Below are 21,681 nucleotides of genomic sequence, written 5' to 3' on the forward strand. Positions count from 1 at the left end.
TTTTGAGTGAATATGGAATGGTTTGGACAATACAGTCAAACCTCCTATAACGATTTTAATGAAAAAATAGTTATTTATCCATTTTTTAAATTTTTTATGGTTTTTATTGTAAATGAAGATTTGAATACTCTTAAAAATGAGTGTGCACACTACTAGCAATATAGTTGCTCCATCAACAACGTTTCTTCAAGATACAAAATTAAATCATGACGAAAACTATACGCACGGTGAATGGTGCACTAGTGTGCACGGTAAATGGTGACATAGAACGGTACGAGGCGACCTTAACATGACATTTTCAAAAATAATTTTTGAGTAATTTTATGTTATGCATCACTAGTTTTAGATTTTTCCCTGAATTATGGTATAAATGTACGCTTCGTTGTGGTATTCTAGTACGTTTTGAATTATTTGGAAAAGTTAAACAATTTTTTGAAGACCAGATTTTTCTTAAATGCACGGTGAATGGTAGCTTGACGGTATAAGTGATTATTCCATATTAACACAAAATAATAACACACAATGTCCATAATAGGTCAGAATTGAAATGGAACAAATAGTGTGAAAATTAATTGGATTATCAGCAGTAGAAATCTTTCATAAGTTTGTGACGGTCTCAAGCTAGGGGAAAGAAGAAGCTAACGTAATCCAACGTCAACTTGGCGGTCGTATCTCGGAAACAATCTCTTACTTAAAAACTATAAGGGTACATCCCTATGGGGTTGTACGAACTGGTGACGTAGGACCACGATGGTTAATTTAACTGAATTTGATGTCGTTCTTGTTGCTCGTTTTGACTTCATACTGTTTTCAGTGCTCGAAACTTTCGTAAATATTTATGCATATAATGATTTGCAGCCAAGTGTACGTTTAATCATGTCCCAAATATACCTTATCTTGATTCGATGAATTCGTCATATTTATCTATGAAAATGTGAAATTTCACTTCAGGTTGTATGATCATTTTGAAATTAGATTAGTAACCTCCTATGAAATATATGGTAGCATTGGAAAGAACAGTAGTGATTGAGGCTTGTTCAGTATGCTGAAGCAAAATCTAAGTAATTCTAATTAAAGAATATTTAACAGCAATGTGTATAGGGTGTTATTCGAGGATTATAATGAAAGCTTCAGTCATCGCTTTGTTGATCTTATGGTTTGAGAGAAATATTATTCATTGCTTGGCAATGTGATAAATAAAGTCGGAAATATTACTCTGTTAACTCTCTTACACACATTTGGTGGCCCTGAAAAGTGCCAAAGGCTTTGTTATCTCGGATGCTGTCATAGATGAATCGCACTACAGGATGTTATCAGTTGATTGCCATGGTTAAACAAAGAATCCCCAACCAGTTGAATGTTTTGTGATGTGGATGGCACACATCGGCAACAGCTATTAGATCACACGGCTGAAGTCGAAATCTGAAAACGTAGCCTAAGTTTGAAATCTTGAGCGATACCACAAGCCGGACGCTCGATTTGTCTAATAAAAGTAGTAATGATGCCTAACGGGCTTGATTCTTGACTGCACCACAGATGGGCATTGGCGTAAATAGGGAGGGGCCAGGGGGGGCCTGGCCCCCCTGAATCATGGGGTTGGCCCCCCCGAAAAAAAATTGGAAAAGAAATGATCATATAGTTAAAACTAGTGTTCAGTATCAAAAATGCCCTTATGATACTAAACACGTTAAATGCATGTTGCGTGAATATACAATTCTGGATGGAACGTTTTAGAATTGGCAGACCTGGTTCGATCCATTTGTAGTTCTATTGTCAATTAGAAAACTAAAGTCTCTTCAAATTTTAAAACAAGCTGCGATATTTTGTGATCCATTATCTAGAACGAATTGTTGTTACTGGCAATTATTTGTGTATGAGAGTTAGGGGAAGTGGTGGTAAAATGAACAGGGGTGGTAAAATGAACACCGTGTCTTTTACCAAGAAAAAACAAATTTCAATGATTTTTTATCACGCACGGACGATTTAGAGCTTAAATCCGAGTGTTCGGATTGGTACGGAGGTCAATTGAAGTGAAAATATCAACGAAAACCAAGATTTTAGAAAACTACGTTTGAAAGTTGGAGCTGATGTAACTTTTGACTCGGAGGTCTTGAGGTTTTGCAGTGATGGGAATATCGTTGTAATGTGATGTCAAATCTGAAACTTTTACATTTCTTTTTCAATGGGTTACAATCATTTATAGATATATTTTCGGGAATGCAGCGAAAATTGTTAAAAATATTAGTTTTGCTCAAGTTTTTTGCGTGATGTTCATTTTACCACCAAAAGCTGTTCATTTTACCCACATAGTGCAGGTAAAATGAACATTTCAAGTGTTTTTTGCTAGCGATAAAAAAAATGTGAAAATTTAGTTTTTTTGTTCTGAATTCGTGTTCCTGCTTTAGTTAACATCCCTGTTTTTGATCTTGTGCGATAAAACTATGCAAATTTTTCGTTTTTCTATTAGAAACAAGATAATATCCTTAAGGTGTTCATTTAACCACCCCTTCCCCTATGGTAAATTAAAACAAAAATGTCTCAAAAATAAAAATTGATGCATCAAGCCAAGTTTATATTTTCACGAACTTTAAAATATTTTGTATTCAAATTCAGGAGCCACTCGATAAATTTGTATCTGAGTCCCTAGGAACAGATATTAATTGCTGGTAAGTAGACGTCATAAGTGATTATCTCGGGGATGGGATTCGATCCCAGGTCCTCGGCGTGTGTTCTAACCACTACACCAGGCCCATCCCCACATCAATCCTGTTCAGAGTTGTTTTATTATTTTAAATATATCTGCATTCATGTAAAATTTCAGTAATTAGAAGACATTGAGTTACTTAGATAAAACTTGCCTCTAGATTGATGACGAAATATCGACGATGTACTGCTTTGTTTTATATATATTTTTTATTGCATGTTTGAAAAAATCTAGAAAGACTAACTGCAAACGGTTTTCTGTAAGTTACACTAACATTAGAATTTTATGCATGTTAAATCACAAAATATTTTCTTCATAGATTTCTCTTGGCACAGTTTCCTTATTTTACCAAGTCCAACGACACAGCCGTTTGTTAGACATTCACTTACATCTATGTCAGTCTCCTGTATGAAAATTGATTGTTTTTCAAGAATGAGCTTTTATATTTTTCAGTAAATATGTATTTTTAGTAGTACATTTATGTTTTGAAACCGGATTTCTTTTTCGATTTTTAGTAGCCAAAAATTGAACAATAGAGTAATGTGGGCCAAAGGTTCGAGATTTGGAAAAAAACATAGCTATTTGTTGTTTTTTAACGTAAAAATTGTAATTTTTGGTCAAACTTTCTTTGCATGGAAACAAATAAGGATAAAATCTTCTTCGATTGTTTATTTAAGGGTGTTTCTAGGCCTATCATCAGGTTGCTCTGAGGTATATTAGTTACTACATAAATGCTTGGAATCAATGTTTGGGGGGGAAAAAGTTCGAATCAGCTGAGCAAAAGTTCGACCCACATACAAACTCGGGGAGAAAGTTACAAATTACTCCAAATCCACATATTATCTTTAAGTTTAGCTAAATTTGCCTGATTGTGTGGCCAGCGGCCTTTTGCCTTACACTAGATTCTAACTCTTGCCCCACCGGTGGGGCAAAAGATTGTTTAAGACAATCAATTTTGAAACTGTTATAACTAAAAATTGATAAATATGTTGATACAAGTTTGCTCAGCAAAATTATAAAAAATATGTTGAAGGTTCACTGTGGGTATTTATTTATTTACAACTGCTATCGTTCTTATGAAAAAAATGATTATACCACTAAGGTTGAACTTTTGCCCTACTCTACTCTAATTTGATATTATAAAATCTTTGAGCAAAATACCTTCCATTTTGCTTTCTTCAAACCACTGTAATCGTACGAGTTTAATGACGACAGTTTTTTGAAAAAATAAAAAAAAAACTTTCAATCCTTCAATATGATGATAGCTAAGCAGCTTTAAAATGTAAAGTCCTTAACTCTAACAAAACATGGTAATATTCAATTCTATGTTAAAATTTTGGTTTCGAGTGGTTTAGAGAAATGAAATATCGAGCAACAATAATCCATATGTTCAAACTAGCAAGCGGTTTTTTTTTCTTTAAAGGCTAGGTTTTTTGGCTTTTCGGCCTCAAAAGGGTAGAATTCCACATGGATCTTGAACCTTGATTGAGATTGGGTTGAATACGTCATCTTGGAAATATAACACGAAAAAATAGATTTTTGAATACGTTTACTATTTTTCCATAAAAGCATTTGGTAGCATGAAAAGTTGATCAATCAATTTTAGACGGTTTTTAAGTTTTGGTAGAGGTAGATCTGTATGAAAGTGCACCACTTTAATCAGTTCACTAATATTATCGAAACAAACATTGTAAACTTATCTAAATCCTTTACGACTTTTATCTCTCATGAGAAGGGGCCGTGGCCCCCCTTAAGTCTGACGGCTATTTACGCCCATGCAGATGGGTTTATCACGAGCCGAAATCTCATAAGCCAGATGCTGATCAACAGCTCAGCAGGCTTCTGGCTACGAGGTGCCCCTCGCTTAGCAGGTTCGGGGAGCTCTTACCAGCTCGAAAGCGAAAATGGAATGAAACCAAATCCGGCGAAGGAAGCATGCTTTAAACCCTTAGATTAGCAGATGATGCTCCTCCCATTCGAGCTCTTCTCTTTTTGTCGACCATTCTGGAAAATGGGTATGTGCCAATAATGTGTTGGGCTTAGAATTACTTTAAAATTGCGAAAATGGTAATGCGTGAGAAATTGATCAAATATGAATAGTAGGAATGCTTGACATTTACTAAATATTCTATAGTTAGCTATTGATAATCAATAAATTTCTTTACTATGAAGGTGAATTTCTGATAAATGGGTGCCAAAATGATGAAAATTGTTCAATCAGAATTTCTCTTGAAAACCATTCTAAGTATGTCGCAATTTTGTTGCATGTGATAATCTTCATAATCGAAATGCTCCCATAAAATATGGCAAATCAAAGACACTGTTGGAAATGCCACTCTAGTTTACAATCGTTGTGAAATGTAGAGCTTCCACCCCGACGGCACAGCAGCAGCGTCCAAGAATAGTTTCAAATTGTCGTGCTATCAATTATTCATGACAAATTAAATGTTGTACGAAACTGTGAGATTGATTGAGGAATAAAAGATGTAATAAGATCGGAAATATTATTCTTTCAACTCTTTTCAACACATTTGATGGCCCTGACAAGGGCCGATGGCTTTCTTAGCCTCGATGCGGTCACAGATAAATAGCACTGCGGGATTGATCAGTTGATTGCCATGGTCCGTGGATGGTGCACAACAGCAACGGGTAGTGGATCACCGGGCACAAGGCGAAATCTGGAAACGGTGCTCACTCTTGAAATCTTGAGCGATTTCATAAGTCCGACGCTGCTCTTTTCTCTTCGGATCAGTTTCTGGAATTTAGCTCCTAAAGGGCTTGCTTCTTGACCACCGATCACCAGACGCTGGAACGCCAGCTTGGAGGTCAGCAGGTGCGGACGTCGCTGCACAGGATCGGAGGAGCTCTTGCCAGCTCGGAAGTCGAAACGGAATGAAACCGAATCCGTCGAAGGAAGCATGCTATATACCCTTAGATTAGCAGATTATGCTCCTCCCATTCGTGCTCTTCTCTTCTAGTCGACCAATCTGGAAAATGGGTATGTGCCAATAATGTGTTGGGCTAAGAATTACCTAAAAATTGCGGAAAATGGTAACGAGTGAGAAATTGATCGAACATGAATAGTTGGAAGGGTTGACATTTACTAAATATTCTCTAGTTAGCTATTGATAATCAATAGTTTTCTTCAGTATGAAGATGAATTTCTAATTAATGGGTGCCAAAATGATGTTTTCTTTAATATGAAGGTAAATTTCTGATCCATGGTGCCAAAATTATGAAAATTGTTCAATGGGAATTTCTTTTCAAAAGCATTCTAAACATGTCACAATTTTGTCATTTTCGTAATCGAAGTGTTCTCATAAAATATGGCAAATCAAAGACACTGTCGGAAATTCCACTCTAGTTTACAATCGTTGTGAAATGTTGAGCACTCACCCCGACGGCACTGCAGCAGCGTCCACGAATAGTCTCAAATTGACGTGCCATCAATTATTCATAACAAATTAAATTTTGTATGAAGCTGCGAGATTGATTGAGTAATATAAGATCTAATAAGGTCGGAAATATTATTCCTTCAACTCTTTTCCACAAATTTGATGGTCCTGACAAGGTCCGATGGTAGATAAATAGCACTGCGGGAAGTTATCACTTGATTGCCATGGTCAAACGGGAAATCCTCAACGCTAACAGCAACAGCAACGGGTAGTGGATCCCCGGGCACAAGTCGAAATCTGGAAACGATGCTCACTCTTGGAATCTCGAGCGATTCCGAAGCTCGATTAGCAGCAACTCCTCGGATCAGCAACTCTGGAGGCTTCTGGTTTCTGGTTCCTAACGGGCTTGCTTCTGGACCACCGATCACGAGTCGAAATCTGGGAGCGCGGATAAATTTGCGGCGGCGATGACGATGGCTTGGACGCTTCTCCGAGCGGCAGTAGTTCGCCGCTCGGAGAAGCGCCCAAGCCATCGTCATCGCCGCCGCAAATCAATCTTGCGTCTTCCTCTTCCGACGACACAAATTGGACTGTGACGCGGGTGCAAAAGCAAAGCGAGAATGACTCGCCCGACCGTGTTCACAGTCCGACCGCAAAAAGAAGACTGAGAGAAGAAGCAGGGACCATTTGCTTTTATAGTGGGAAGCGACACCGTCGAAAAGTGCTCGAACGTGATTGGTTGTATAAGAAAGGGGTCAACATTTATCAAATTTTCAATAGTTTAACAACAAAATTCACTTATCGGATATATAACTAACGATGCGTAGATACATTTCTGATCGAATGATACTGAAATCGTAATAATTGGTTCATAAGCAACTGAGTTATTTCAAAATCTCCCCTAATTTCGTTACATGTCTCATTTTCCGTACTTTTAAAGTGAAATGTTGAGCACTCACCCCGACGGCACTGCAGCAGCGTCCACAAATAGTCAATTATTCATAACAAATTAAATTTTGTATGAAGCTGCGAGATTGATTGAGAAATATAAGATCTAATAAGGTGGGAAATATTATTCCTTCAACTCTTTATTACAAATTTGATGGTCCTGACAAGGTCCGATGGCAGATAAATAGCACTGCGGGAAGTTATCACTTGATTGCCATGGTCAAACGGGAAATCCTCAACGCAAACAGCAACGGGTAGAGGATCCACGGGCACGTGTCGAAATCTTTAAACTCGAGCGATTCCGACGCTCGATTAGCAGCAGCTCCTCGGATCAGCAACTCTGGGGGCTTCTGGTTTCTGGTTCCTATCGGGCTTGCTTCTTGACCACCGATGCTGAATTTATCACGGATCGAAATCTGGGAGCGCGGATAAATTTGCGGCGGCGACGACGATGGCTTGGACGCTTCTCCGAGCGGCAGTAGTTTGCCGCTCGGAGAAGCACCCAAGCCATCGTCATCGCCGCCGCAAATCAATCTTGCGTCTTCCTCTTCCGACGACACAAATTGGACTGTGACGCGGGTGCAAAAGCAAAGCGAGAATGACTCGCACGACCGTGTTCACAGTCCGACCGCAAAAAGAAGACTGAGGGAAGAAGCAGGGACCCGTTTGCTTTTATAGTGGGAAGCGACACCGTCGAAAAGTGCTCGAACGTGATTGGTTGGATAAGAAAGGGGTTAACATTTATCAAATTTTCAATAGTTTAACAACAAAATTCACTTATCGGATATATTACTAACGATGCGTAGATACATTTCTGATCGAATGATACTAAAATCGTAATAATTGGTTCATAAACAACTGAGTTATTAACGTTCAAAATCTCCCCTAATTTCGTTACATGTCTCATTTTCCGTACTTTTAAAGTGCACCCCAATATAGAAAACAAAGACGTAGTCCTACGTCAAAAAATAATCATTAAAGTCACTATTTGAGTGATTTGTTGACTATAAAATTAAAAGCTGGGACAGGCTTTCAAACACAAACAGAAAGAAAAATAAATTTGTTATTATAATGACAAGTATAGTGTGATTTGTAAATTAAATGTCAAGAAAGAAGAGATTCGTGGTTAATTTGCTTGAAAAATTCAGGTAAATTTCTCGTTGACTTTTCCAACGGAAAATGTATAATGTTCTGGTAGAAGTTTTGGAGAAGATTCTAGCAAAACCTGGAAAACGACTATGATTTAAATTTTGTGGCCAAAATATTTGAATACATTTTGGGGAAGACCAGGACCAGTATCTGACAATCTTGCTGATTAAATTACCAATGAACATTCTGCGGCTATAGAAGGAATCTTAACCTGCCTGCTCATAGAACCTCGCACCGTTATATGACCGCAAATTGCACCAGCGCGATAAAAAAATGTTTTACAGAATTGCACATAACTTACAATTGAAAAAATCAAACATACACCTTTGCTTTTTCATATTTTGTGTAAAACTAGCTCAGCTTTCCAATGATGAAAATACTTTTAAACACGGTGGTCGCGAACACCATGAAAAATCAGCTTTTTTGATAAAATCGAATATAGCGGTAAATTAATATGACCGTCTCATAATTTTATTTTTGCGAATGAAGTTCCTATGTTTTCTTTTTCCAAATCCAAGCTAATAATCGTTTCGTAAAAATGACAGTGAAATTTCCAATGCGCCATTTTTTTTGACCATGTATGGCAATTAAGTCTTATCCTGGGCCAGTGTTGAGAAAAACTCAATTTCTCATTAATCACGCTTGAGATTTTTCATGCATGACGGGGATGGTGGTCTTATGGCTACCGCTTCTGCTTCATAATCAGAAGGTCATGGGTTCAATCCCAGGCCCGTCCCTTTCCTTGTACTTTATAGTTGTATCTTTCATTTCCTTCTATCTACCACTCTTCATATATCACAGTTGATCTATCACAGTTCCATAGCTCCATAGCTAGAACCCGAGACGGACAGAGATAAACCGTTTCCCTAGGCTTCCATTCATTCATCAAAATAGGTCGCCTTTTCTTACGCCTGCTACATGAGCCTCTGTACGCGCCATAAATTCTTTTGTTCTCATGACTTTTACTGTGCGCCGTGTGTTGGTGCTGTCTCACTCTCTCTCACGGACAACTTGAAAACAGGGCGCACAGTAAAAGTCAAACGTTTTATAGCATGCATAGGCTTACATGCAGTTTGCTAACCAAATCAGCAAGCATCTCCCATAAAAATTACCCCACCCTTCCCCCTTTCCTGCATAAACTGGCGTAGACGCAGTGGTATATACGGTCTACCGTGGGAGCTAGTTGAATGCATCATCAACTCCTTCCCTTTCCCCTCATTGGTCTGCATTCTGACGTGGCAGGTACCATTGTTGCCTAAAAATAGAAGATCACCAGCACTTATACACTGAGGGTTTCTGTTAATCCCAAGCAGTCATCTGGTTGGTTCCTTGTGTAAGTGCAGCTGATCTGGCGATACTGGAGTAGCAATCACGGGCGGCCAATCAAGCTCAAGCTCAAGCTCACGCTTGAGATTTTGCATGCATGAGTCGGCAATCACGCAACTCAGCAGTCAAAAAATCATGGATGAGTTGGCTCATCTGTTTGACTCATTGTCTTGTTTTTCCACAGTTTACTCAACACGGCAATAATTTCTTGTTAGTCTGGTAAAATTTTAGTAATCCTTTCTAACGTAGACAACAACGTTCGGGTTTCACGAATTTTCGACGGGTTTTGCGACTGAATCATTTTTTACGGTTTGAGTTGTTTGAGCGATTTTGCTTCAAAATCTCAAGCGTGAGATTTGCGAAGTTTGCTCTCACGGGAAAGCGTATTGATTGAGATTTGAGTGTGAGTCTATCAACACTGTCCTGGACAGAAAACTGTTAAGAAAAATATCAAATTATTTCAATTCTCAAGATGCCTAATTCATCTAATATGTAGGTTGATCTATATCCATATAGAACTTATTTTCATTACTAGTCATTTGAATAACTAATCCTTATTGTTTTGAAGACACTTTTAGGTCAGTTTTGGGTCATTTTGGTCACTAAGGTCACTATTATTTTGTTGTCTGGCCACTACCAGCCCTATTAGTAGATAAATGTGTCAAAATATGAGATGTTGTTTTGAACGCGCTGTTACAAATATCATCAAAGATTTCATTGTGGAAATTCAGTAGAAATCCAATGATAACAAACTTTGTCATATGAGAAAAACTAGTGAGAAAACTTTTTGAAAAATTACCTGAAAAGTGTTTGGATGGCGATACTGAAGAGATCCTCAGTATTTAGAGGACTAATTGATGTTTTCGATGGATTTACTGTAATACACCCCACAGAAACTTAAGTGATGAAAACACACGAAACTTTTATCTGTAATTATACTGTTAAAGTTGGCGAACTAAAGCTTTATACCTCATGCAAACATTTTAAATAATTACAGAAAGTTGCAGAGATGAGATAATTACTTATAAATTAAGCTTCATATGGAAGGATTATGATCCCATAGAAATACTCATGTGTAAAACTTTGGCGCAAATATGATATCGCCATCGAATGGCCTTATTCAACGCTGCTCGATAAACACGAGGAACAATTTCAATGCAAAACCCCACACATATCTGCGGGAACTGACACGGATCTGGTCCGATATCAATTATTGACAATAAATCCTAGCGCAGACAACCAGTGCTGCACACTCCCACATATTACAGCAAACAAATCAGCACTAATCCCGCTTTTGTACATGATAGGAAGAAAAAAAAAGGTACGCCACTTCCGCATTATTTCACCTCTCAACAATAAAACAACCGCGCACTACATTGCCAGGGACCACCCTCGAGCTCCACCCAACCGCCTTCGGCCTTCAGACAAGCGTATTGTGCATCGGCAGCCAAGTTAACAAACATTTAAAGAAGGCGAACGCTCTTAATTTATGGAAAATTAGCACTAAAATATATTCTTTTAAAAAGGCACTAAAAATATATTCACTAATGGTAAATCGATATTGATAAGCAATAATAATTTTGAAATTAGCATTAGGAAATTTGAAATTATCACTAAAAAAAATGAGTACTATTTTTATAATGTTTCCAGAAAAAATATTGCTCTAATGAATCAAGAAATTTTCAATACTGCATTGAAATTAAACACTTAGAAATTCGAAAACATCAATAAAAGCAAACAAAAATAAGACATTAAAAATTAAAAAAAAAAAACTGTAAACAAATTAATACTATTCATGAAATTTTAAGCGCAATTTTTTATTTTTCTTTCGAAAAGTTCTAATATTGTATTGCATTTCTGCAGTTTTTTTTTTGGAAAATATTTGATTCTCAAATTCTATCCTGTATTTTTTGTATTGCTTGTTTATACTCAGTTATAGCTTGTTTCGAATTATTTTATTTACTTTTCAAAATATATTGGTGTCCTGTTCTAGGCCTTGATTATATTTTCCCCAATTTTCATCCATCGAACAGAGTGCCAATTGGGGAGAGAGAATGGAAAAAGTCCATTTTGCATTTCTCACTTGTATGCAGATTATGGCTATTACCTTTTAACAGTATGTGGCTGATCGAGAGCTGTTGTTGTATCTCCGGTCCGGTCCGAGAGGCTAAGCCATATTGAGGGTTGCAATGAGGTGTGGATAGGTACGGTAGAGTGGATACCATTGCACCAGCAGCAGCGTGTGTGAGGTTTTATGTGTTGTTAGTCCCGGCTCTTCAATCTAACGCCGGATCAATGTGCAGGGTCGGCGTTGGGTAAAATTTGGCTACGTGCTAATAAATGTATGTTTTCGTTGTCGAAAACATTCGCACTGTGGACTTCGTAGCCGTGCGGTTAGTGTCACCAAGCCATTTAGCCGCATCGTGCTAAGGAGTGTGGGTTCGATTCCCGCCTCAGGCCGAAAATTTTTCGAGAGGAATGTTTTCCGACTGTGCCACTGGGCGTTGCATGCTAGTCCGTTGTCTAGTGTGGTGCTTCCTTCAAAGGGCAAACACTGGAAGCATTAACGTGTAGTATCTTTTTTTAACATTCGCACTGATCTCTTTTTTGACTATTAACTAATATAAAACTTAAAAGTGTTTATGAAAAGTTCATGTCCTCTTCTTATTTGTGGTCCGAAGAAATTGAGAATATGGTACAGGTGGTTGGGATTGTCTTGGGGTACTAAAACTGGCTATATCTCAAGAACCTTATAAACTAGAATATTGGTGTCTTTGGCAAAGTGTTTAGTAGCTCAAAGATTATCTGACAATGATAAACCTGATTGGGAATTCATCCACTAGGTGGCGCTAGTAACAATTTATTTTATCAATCTTCTATATCTCGAGGTTCTGATAAGCTAGAGGGTTTGTTTTTTCGGCAATGTTTTAGGCAGGGCAAGGACTGTGACAAATCTGATTGGAAATTTATCCGCTAGGCGACGCATGTAACAAATGTTCTTCAATCTTCTATAACTCAAGATTCCGATAAGCTTGAATGTTGGTGTCTTCGGAAAAGTTGTTTCTCGAGATTTTGATATGCTAGAAGGTTGGTGTCTTCAACAACGTTTTTCAGCAGATCAAGGGCTATGTTGCGGTGAAAAATTTGATTGGTAATTCTTCCTCAGGGTGGCAAATGACCCGTTAGCCATCTACCAAATATTAGAATTGAGCGCTATTTCGCAATACGATGAAAATAATTTAAGTGTTAAGTCTGTTTGTCCAACCTAGAAGGTTGGTGTTTTCGATAAAGGTATTCAGCAGATCTATCTTCTTCTAATTGAGATTTTGCGATATATGATGCTAGTAGCACATTTTTTCAAATTTTCTATATCTCTAGATTAATCTGATAAGCTAGAAGTAACGTGCCTTCGGCAAAGTTGTTTAGCAGAACAATGTGTTTCTGGCGGTGAAAAACCTAATTGAAAATTAATTGGCAAGAAGGGTGGTGTCTTTGGCTAATATGTGTTGACTGCTAAGGTGTAGCTGATGCTCATTAAACTTGTTCAAAATATTCTGTTTCGCCGAAGAACGTTAAAGTAATCCCCAAAAATATATTAAATATATTAATATATTAATATATCAAAAATAGGTAAGGGTTTCAAAATTGTTGCTATCAAGATTCTTACAAATTCTTTTATAATTTCTTTGTGAATGAGCTACCCCCTATGGTTATATTCACAGTTAAGCAGCAAAGTTTAAATTATTTAAATTTGTATGAGAAAAAGGACTGCACTTTAAATTTTTCAAGTAGCAACACTTCTTTCTGAAACATATGTTGTTATTTTTATTACATCTTTATAATATTGGAAATTCCTTTATAACAATTGACTTGAAAATATATATTGACATTTTGAGCAATATTAGTGTTATATAGAAGCATCAGTATAAAATTTGGCGATTGCGTTTCAAATACTTGAAGAAGAATGAAATGCCCTAACTATGTACCCAATTTCAGAGCATAAATGTTTTCCAAATCGAGCAAAAGAACATCGACTCATAAAGATTTTATTGTAAATCATATAATATTTTGAACAAGTTTTATGTTTATCATTATCAAAGTTTGTAAGAAATTAGGCTTGAAGTTTTACTCAGATTGCATTGAATTTCAAATATCACCAGGACATTAGTGTGCAAGATGAACACTGGAATGGTCGCTTATACAGTCGACTCTCCACATTTCTATGTTCTACATCTCTATATGTCTCACTATGTCGATGATTGCTTCGGTCCCTTCATTCCGCATACGATTTCTCTCTCCATATCTCGATATCCTCTTTATCTCGATATCTCCATTTTCTCTCCATGTGTCGATATGAATATTATCAAAGGTTACTAGACCAGATATAGGCGATTCAGAACAATTTGGAAACTTGAAATGAAATTTGTTTGTTTTTATTTTCCTAGTAACGGAGTTATTTTCAATCTAGTGTTCATTAAATTAATGTTCTTTGTCTTGATCTCTCCCTATCTCAATGGTCCCTTCGATATCGAGATGTGGAGAGGCGACTGTAATACTGTAATTGTGCTTATGTATCATTGTTCAAAATTATCAGGCCACTCAGCAATAAAATGATTCAATTTGATTGTGATACATACAATTGATCTCGTCTGAACAATTTTGCCTAAGACACATTTTAGCACAGACAAAACAGTAAGTGCAACATTCAAATTAAAACATAGTACTGCGAACATAAACGCCCAATGCGAAAACTATTGATTTTCATTTTATGTAAACTAGTTGTCGGTAGTTTACAAACGTCAAACTCTAACAAAAACGATTCTTCTAAGAATACTTCAAATATTTTCCTATCATGTGAAATTTGGAAGGATTGTTTTCAAAAACTTCTAACTCAATTGTCCCCTGTCAAACTTGGATATCTTTTGCAGTACTAAGGAACAACATGCAGTATTAGAAGTGGTACCTAATCTGAACCCGACCAGTCTCTATTCGTCTCTGTTATAACTATAACAGTGTTGTGCTCCAAATATGTTATTTTTTTCCATTTTAATGCCATTTTATTATGATGCCCTATCGAAAATTCTCACTTTAAACAGAACTGCCCATAACCGCATATTTGTAACATTCGACAAAAGTAGGCATTGACGAAATGGAGTACCAAGTATAACGGTATACACAACAAGGTAGGCTATTCCCACTTGTAAACAACGCTTTTCCATCGAAACATGTGTCGTCATTCCTATCGTCAAGCATGTGGCCTTGAGGATGGTAGAGGAGAACAGGTCTTGCTCTCTTTTACACTCGTTCGAGTTTGCGATTGGAATGACGTCACTGCCAAATGTCGTTTTACCGTGCCAAGTATATGTGTTTTGTCAAAAAAGAAAAAAAAAAACAAATTTCTAGACATTACCAAAAATTGAACAGTATGTACTTATTTGACCTTCCAGTCGTCGCGCGGTTTGCCGCCGTCATAACCACCACGCTTCTGTTGTGAACGACAAGCGATGTTTTTTCAACAGTGTTGTACAAAATACAACAGCGCGACAACTGAAGTGTTAAGGATGAAAATTTGTACAGATCATATTGCATATTGGGTCAATACAGGTCCTTCCGACTCGGGCTCAGATTGGGTACCACTTCTAGTACTGCATTTGGTCTCTCGGTAGTACAAAAGTTACCCAAGTTTGACAGATTGCAGTACACTTTACACGGCATTCTACATTACCTTATGAGCCATAACATTTTGGGCAACTGCAAGGGACATGGAGGTCTTTAATGTGTCTTTGGTCAATAGTCAGAAAATATATCCAGCCCATTTATAATCTCAACAAAACTGCTATTGGATTATATTTTTTAATGTGACAAAACAATTTAGGTATTGTTTTAAACAGCTCAAAAATTTATTATAAAAACAACTTTTTTCAGAATTTTCTAGAATAATCTCACTGATTTGATCAAGTTGATCGAGATTGTCCAAATGTGATTGGATTAAATATGAAGTTTTGAGCAAGACAGGTACCAGTTAAGTGACATGGCTATCTAACTTTTTTCTATTTCTAATTAGCACGTTTTTCCTTCCTTAGCCGAGTAGTTAGAGTCCGCGGTTACAAAGCAAAGCTACGCTGAAGGTGTCTGGGTTCGACTCCCGGTCGGTCCAGGATCTTTTCGTAATGGAAATTTCCTTAACTTCCCTGGGCATAGAGTATCATCGTACCTGCTATTGCTGTTTGCGTTTGACGTGCAAATCCAGCCTAACTGAACTTCAAATGCGGTAACACAAAGTAACCAAAGGATACTTAGCAACCATGATCCATATCACCGCCAACCCAGCAAAGAAAATCAAATTTTGTTAAAAATCTTACCGCGTTTGGTGTTCCCGCATTTCATATTTGCATTTCAAACGCATACAGCAATACTAGATATGCATAAATGGCAACTTTGGTAAAGTAAGCTGTGGAGCAGTCCCAGTGAGGACGTAATGCCAAGACCAAGAAGACGTTTTTCTTTGGTTCTAGTTTGAATAAGAAGGTGTTGTACTTATTATAATTGAACTTTAACAAATGCTCGATTACCTGGATGCGCCCCTGGCCTTAGGTGTATTGTTGTTTTCCCCGACTGCAAACGGCTGGCTACAGTTGTACGGTCCCGAACGAGTGGGTCAGACGGAGCCGATAATTTCCATCGACATCTGTATCGAATCGGCTTAGCGGGAACTTGAATCAGGCTACATACAACAATAGCTCCCGATGCGCTAATGGCTTGCATTGACTAGTGGTCGGGCCGATATTTCTAACTCTCGCGCTGGATGACCGAGAGACCGGAAGGTTTCCTAAGGTTTCCTGCAAGGGGGGAGGAGGGGGCAAAATGCAATGCCGAAGGAGAAGAAAGGGAATCAATTAGTTGATTGCTATTTATCTTTCTTGATCAACGTGTGGCTGCGCGGTATGATACTTGATTTACCGTTTTGGCTCAAATTTTGAACGGACTCATGTTTCAAACACTCGTATTTTTTATGGTAATTTTATTGAAATGTTTTAATAATATGTGCCAGCTATTTACCTGGAAATGACAGTCAATTAAGTTGCAACTCAATTTGTATTACTTTAGAGCTATTTTAAACTCTAGGAGTTGCAATTTATCTCTAACGATTGAGTCTAGTTTAAGGTCAGTAAGACTACCTCGGTTGATTTTATTTACGATATTATTCATTTGAATACAATTTATTCGTCATGTTCAAAAAAAGAGACAAAAAGTCTCTGTAACTTGAAATGTTCGGGATACGAGCCAAAACGGTACTCTCCTCTCGGGCTTTATGAGTAGGTACAAGGCACGTAAAAGTGAGGCTCTACGTAAACGGAAAAAGTGGTTAGATTCTATTTTTTGCCTAATGAGGATGAGAAATTTTCAGCTCAGTTTAGGAGCTTTTAATTGTTGATATTATTTTCATTTACCTCGTTTGGCCTCCCAAGTATTTTGGTACGGAAGGTGGATGGATGTGTTCCGTGGGAACATGGAAGATGCAAACCAATGGCCCAATATATTTTGTTTGGCTCAAAATTGCAGTCAGGCTAAGTGAACGAATTTGCGGAAGAAGCATCATTGTAGTTTACTCTCGGTTATCATATCTGGTAACTTCTTTGTTTTGTGTTTGATGGAAAGTAAGTTTAGCAAATACTCTCATTTGCAAATAGGTTCATCAATATGTTTATAGGGCCTTCCTTAGCCGAGTGGTTAGTCCGCGGCTACAAAGCAAAGTCATGCTGAAGATGTCTGGGTTCGATTCCCAGTCGGTTCAGGAGCTTTTCGTAATGGAAATTTCTTTGATTTTCCTGGGCATAGAGTTTTATCGTACCTGCCACACGATATACGAATGCGAAAATGGCAATTTTGGCAAAGGAAGCCCTACAGTTAATAACTGTAGAAGTGCTTATAAGAACACTAATCTAAGAAGCAGGCTCTGTCTCAGTGAGGACGTTAATGGCAAAAAGAAGAAGATATGTTAAAGAACTTTCGGCGCATTGCCTTAAAATTTTTATTCAGGATTTTTTTTTCAAAATATCTTTCAGGAATCATTCAGAATCCTGTCTCGTTTTTTTTACTCTACAAAAGATTTCTCCTTGATATTATACAATGATGATATCTCTCGAAATTTCTACAGATCCCAAATCTTTCCAAGGTCAAACCAGCTCCCCATAGTTTATTTTAAGGAATATTCTAAAATTTCCTGTTGAGATTCCTACAAGAATTTATTCCGAATTTTTTTTCAATGTTTCCTCTAGACACTAAACCGGCGATTTTGACAGGATTTCTGTTTAAAATTTATCTAGGGTGTTTCAAGAAGAAGATTATTATAATATTTTTAGAAATTTATCTACAGACTTGAAAAGCAGTTTTTACAGTTCTTCCTTCACGAATTGATTGTTCTGATTACTTTATTAGGTCGTGCAAAAATGCCACTTCATACTCTTTGCAAACTCATTAAGATTCTTCCAGGAATAAAACAAGCATTTCCCCCATTATTTTGAAATTTGTTCATAAATTTTTGAAGGATAAACTTGCAAAACAATCATAAGAACAAATCCAAAAAAAAAAATCCTTATGAAATATACAAAAGTGATCTTTGGGATCTTTTTTGGAATACTTCCACAATTTGCTAAAGCTCTGGTGAAACTTCTAAGGATTTTCCCAGGGGTATCCCTAGAGATTTTAATACCGCTAGCGTATGACGGTTCACCATAGTAGCAAGTCCAAAAAACTCCAAAGCCCTGATAAAGGTGGATGGTTGTGATAGCTATGGCCATGGTCATCATGTAAAGAACAAACGGACAATACTGTATCGTGTCAACACCGAGAAGGCAGCCCCTCTAGCACGATGTAAGTAGCTCGAACTGGTTAGGTGGCTTATCAAAAACTCTTCGCTAACCAAAAAAAGGCAATAGTAGAGCAAGCGGATTGATTTCACGCGCAACAGGCTCGGCAACGAATAAAGGACAACGATTGAAAAATCGGATCTTGGAACGTGAGAAATTTAAATGAACCTATGCGTGTTGGTCTTCTGATTCGTGAACTACGGAATGTCGGCGTGAACGTTACATCTATTCAGGAAATACTTTGGCCCAAAATCGTAGAACGAGAATTCCAAGCGATGTATTCTATAGCCAACACTTAATTCATCTCACATCATTCATCACACATCTACTACAGCGGCGGCGACAGAGCAGAAAGTGGATTTCGCTTTATAGTGATTGGGAAGCAAATGAAGCGAGTTATTCGGTGGAAACCGATCTGTGTGTTGAGAATGAAGGGCAAGTTCTTCTATTCAGTATATATGCACTATCGAATCATAAGGCCGATGACATGAAGGATGAATTCTATGAGAGCCTAGATAAGGCCTACGGAGAATGCCCAAAACAAGATTTCAGTATAGTCAAGCAAATGCACAGATCAGGAAAGAAGACGTCTTCCGACCCGTCATTGGTATGGAAAGCCTCAATTCCGTTACCAATGATAATGGATGCGGATTGTAACTTCGCTGCTGCTAGAGGGATGGCAATCAGCAGTACATATCTACTTTGCACCCAAAAATATCCGCAAAATCACCTTTTCCCAAACAGACCATTTACTGATGAGTGACACATCTCAGATGTCATAGATGTTAGGATCTTTCGGTACCCCCGTTGTTGATGAAATTCGGGCGCGGTTATCCAGTGTTATGAGTTCCAGAAATCGATGCGCTTCATTATCCAATGTTTGTCGAGGTATGGGGTAGATGCACAGTACCGCCAATAGCTGGACGAGAGGTTGGAAAAAATCAAAGTTTCTGGAGATGTCGACACCTTATGGGACCCTGTCCAAGAAGCTGTGACAACAACGGCGCGATAAGTGATTGGCACTGGTCAACGACACAGGCGAAACAACTGGTTCGATGAAGAGTGCCAGAGAGTGACAGACGTGAAGAATGTCACCAGAAGCCGTATGCTGGTGGCCGGTACCCAACAGAACAGAAAGCGGTACAGGGCAGTGAGAGTCGAAGAAAAGCGAATCCACCGCAGAAAAAAGGCAGCACAAACAAATGATATGCGGAGATTTTACGCAATGGTCAAAGGCGCGTGGCACAATTCCTTACCGGTGCTCGTCATGTGCAATGTTCGATAAAGAAATTTGCTGACCTATAAAACGGCGGTGACTGCCACGTGGAAGGAGCACTTTCAGCAGTTGTTGAACGGTCTCAATTGAAATGTAGCGAGAAGCAGGGAGAATATTGATGAAGGCGGTCAGGCTGTGGACCCACCGACGTCCAGGTTAAAAAGACTGTCAGTGAGTTGAAGAACTGTAAGCCTGCTGGGAAAGAAAGAGATTCCGGGCGAGCTTCTCAAGCACGGGAGTGAGTAGCTGTACCGAACGATCCGTCGAGTATTTCTGAAGGTATGGGAGGACGAAGAAATGCCTACCGGTTCGCTGGATGGTCTTATATGCACAATCTACAAGAGAGGCACAGACTGGACCTAGTCAATTACTGAGGAATTGGGCATACAAAATACTACCACACATCCTGTTTGATAGACCTCTCGAGGAGTTCTTCGTCGGTGAATATCAAGCTGGTTTTCGTAAAGGCCACTCGACATCTGTTTATTGATTACAAGACAGTGTACGGTTCAGTGAAAATAAATGAGCCGTAAAATATAATGTCTGAACATGGTTTTCCGGTGAAACTTATAAGGCTGATACGTGCTACGCTAGATGGTTCGAAATCATGCCATGATTTCAGAGTGTGAAGTATACCTTACCACCAGGTGATGTCGCATGCTTTTGACAGATCCACAGACTCCATAAAATAGTGCTCGTCGATGTTCGGTATTGACCTCTTCAGCTCGGCGAAGTACGTATCGGTACCACGTCCTACACGGAAAGCGTGTTGACGTTTGTCAAGTCGTTCGTTCGACTCCAGCTCTAGCTGATTAAATGGCGGTTGACAATTCGCTCGAGTAGCTTCGCCATGCAGCTGGTAAGCGAGATAAGACGGGAGGAAACAGGACCGGAATCTTGGCAGTTCGGTTTTGTGATAGGAACGGCGAAGACATTCCGTCAGGAAACTCGCCGCTGCGCCAGATTTTGACCATCAGCTCCAGCAGTACAAACTTCACAGATGCGGGAAGACGTTGAAGCAGCGGGTACCTTATCATGTCGGTACCTCTCAGACAACCAGAAGTCGCATAACAGTTTACGAACAAAGTCGTTTACTCATATAAATTGCATCACATCCGCACTAAATGGTGGATGAAATCGTTTCATCGATGAGTTTCCTCGCATAAAACGCTATTTTATGAGTTCATATGTACATTTTGTTTCGTCCCGTATAGGGTTTTGTTCTACTTCGTCGTAATCGCTACTATTCGTCGTATAAAACTTTAAATGTTCCACTACGGCAGATATTCCAACTTACCTGAACATAGATTCATTATTCAAGTGTAATTTTGTGAAAACTGATATGGTTTGTACACTTCTACTCCAAAAATGCAATAAAACTACTGTATTTCGGTAAATAACTTCAGTTCAATTATCCACTTTGCACTTTTTCACCGAAATCGCATGGACGAACACGATTTGAGAGAAATGCTTAGCGATCGACTGAGCCACACCACTTTCCAACACAAGTTTCTTCCCGCCCCCGTGGGTGACTTACTTCGCCGGGCACTTATTCTCACTATGGAAAACCTTCGTACTTCTTCACTGAAGGATTTCAGTCTAATCACACGCCGTAAAACTTCAATAAATCACCAAATTTTACGAAATTTCTTCAAGCGCCGCGTATAATTGAGAATGTAAACAAAGTTCAATCCGTCGTACTAAAAAAAAAATGTGCGCATCAATGTGTGCGCGACGCTCGACGTAAAAATACGGTTCCTTTGATTGTGTTGTTTTCGTTGTACTGTGAGCAAATGCCATAATTGTACGGTCAAAAGGAATTGTGTTCATATGTTTGGGCTGAATTTTGATGACGAACAATTGATTTTAAAGGAAATTAGTGTATTCCATCATGCTGAAGGAATGGAGGGAGATGCCCGTAGATCTATAAATTCTAGTAAAACATTTTATTATAGAGTTGATATGTTTATTATGTTGTGTTTTAACCACTCAATACCACAGTGAGCCGTAAGT

The 21,681-nt window shown here is 38.3% G+C and overlaps 1 protein-coding gene across 3 annotated transcripts in view; it reads right to left on the minus strand.

Annotated features, from left to right (window-relative positions):
- The window catches only part of LOC110677835 (extracellular serine/threonine protein CG31145-like), a 164,668-nt gene that overhangs the window by 9,416 nt on the left and 133,571 nt on the right, over positions 1 to 21,681 (minus strand). The window contains exon 2 of one of the 3 annotated variants that reach the window (XM_021849457.1): positions 16,095 to 16,351. The exons of 1 other annotated variant lie outside the window; for it this stretch is intronic. The gene's annotated coding sequence lies outside the window, so the exon portion shown is untranslated. Of the gene's footprint in view, positions 1 to 16,094; positions 16,362 to 21,681 lie in introns of all 3 variants that reach the window. One more of the 3 variants, XM_021849456.1, reaches the window with a different exon arrangement.

The sequence above is a fragment of the Aedes aegypti genome, chromosome 3 (assembly GCF_002204515.2).
Source record: "Aedes aegypti strain LVP_AGWG chromosome 3, AaegL5.0 Primary Assembly, whole genome shotgun sequence".
NCBI lineage: Eukaryota > Metazoa > Arthropoda > Insecta > Diptera > Culicidae > Aedes > Aedes aegypti.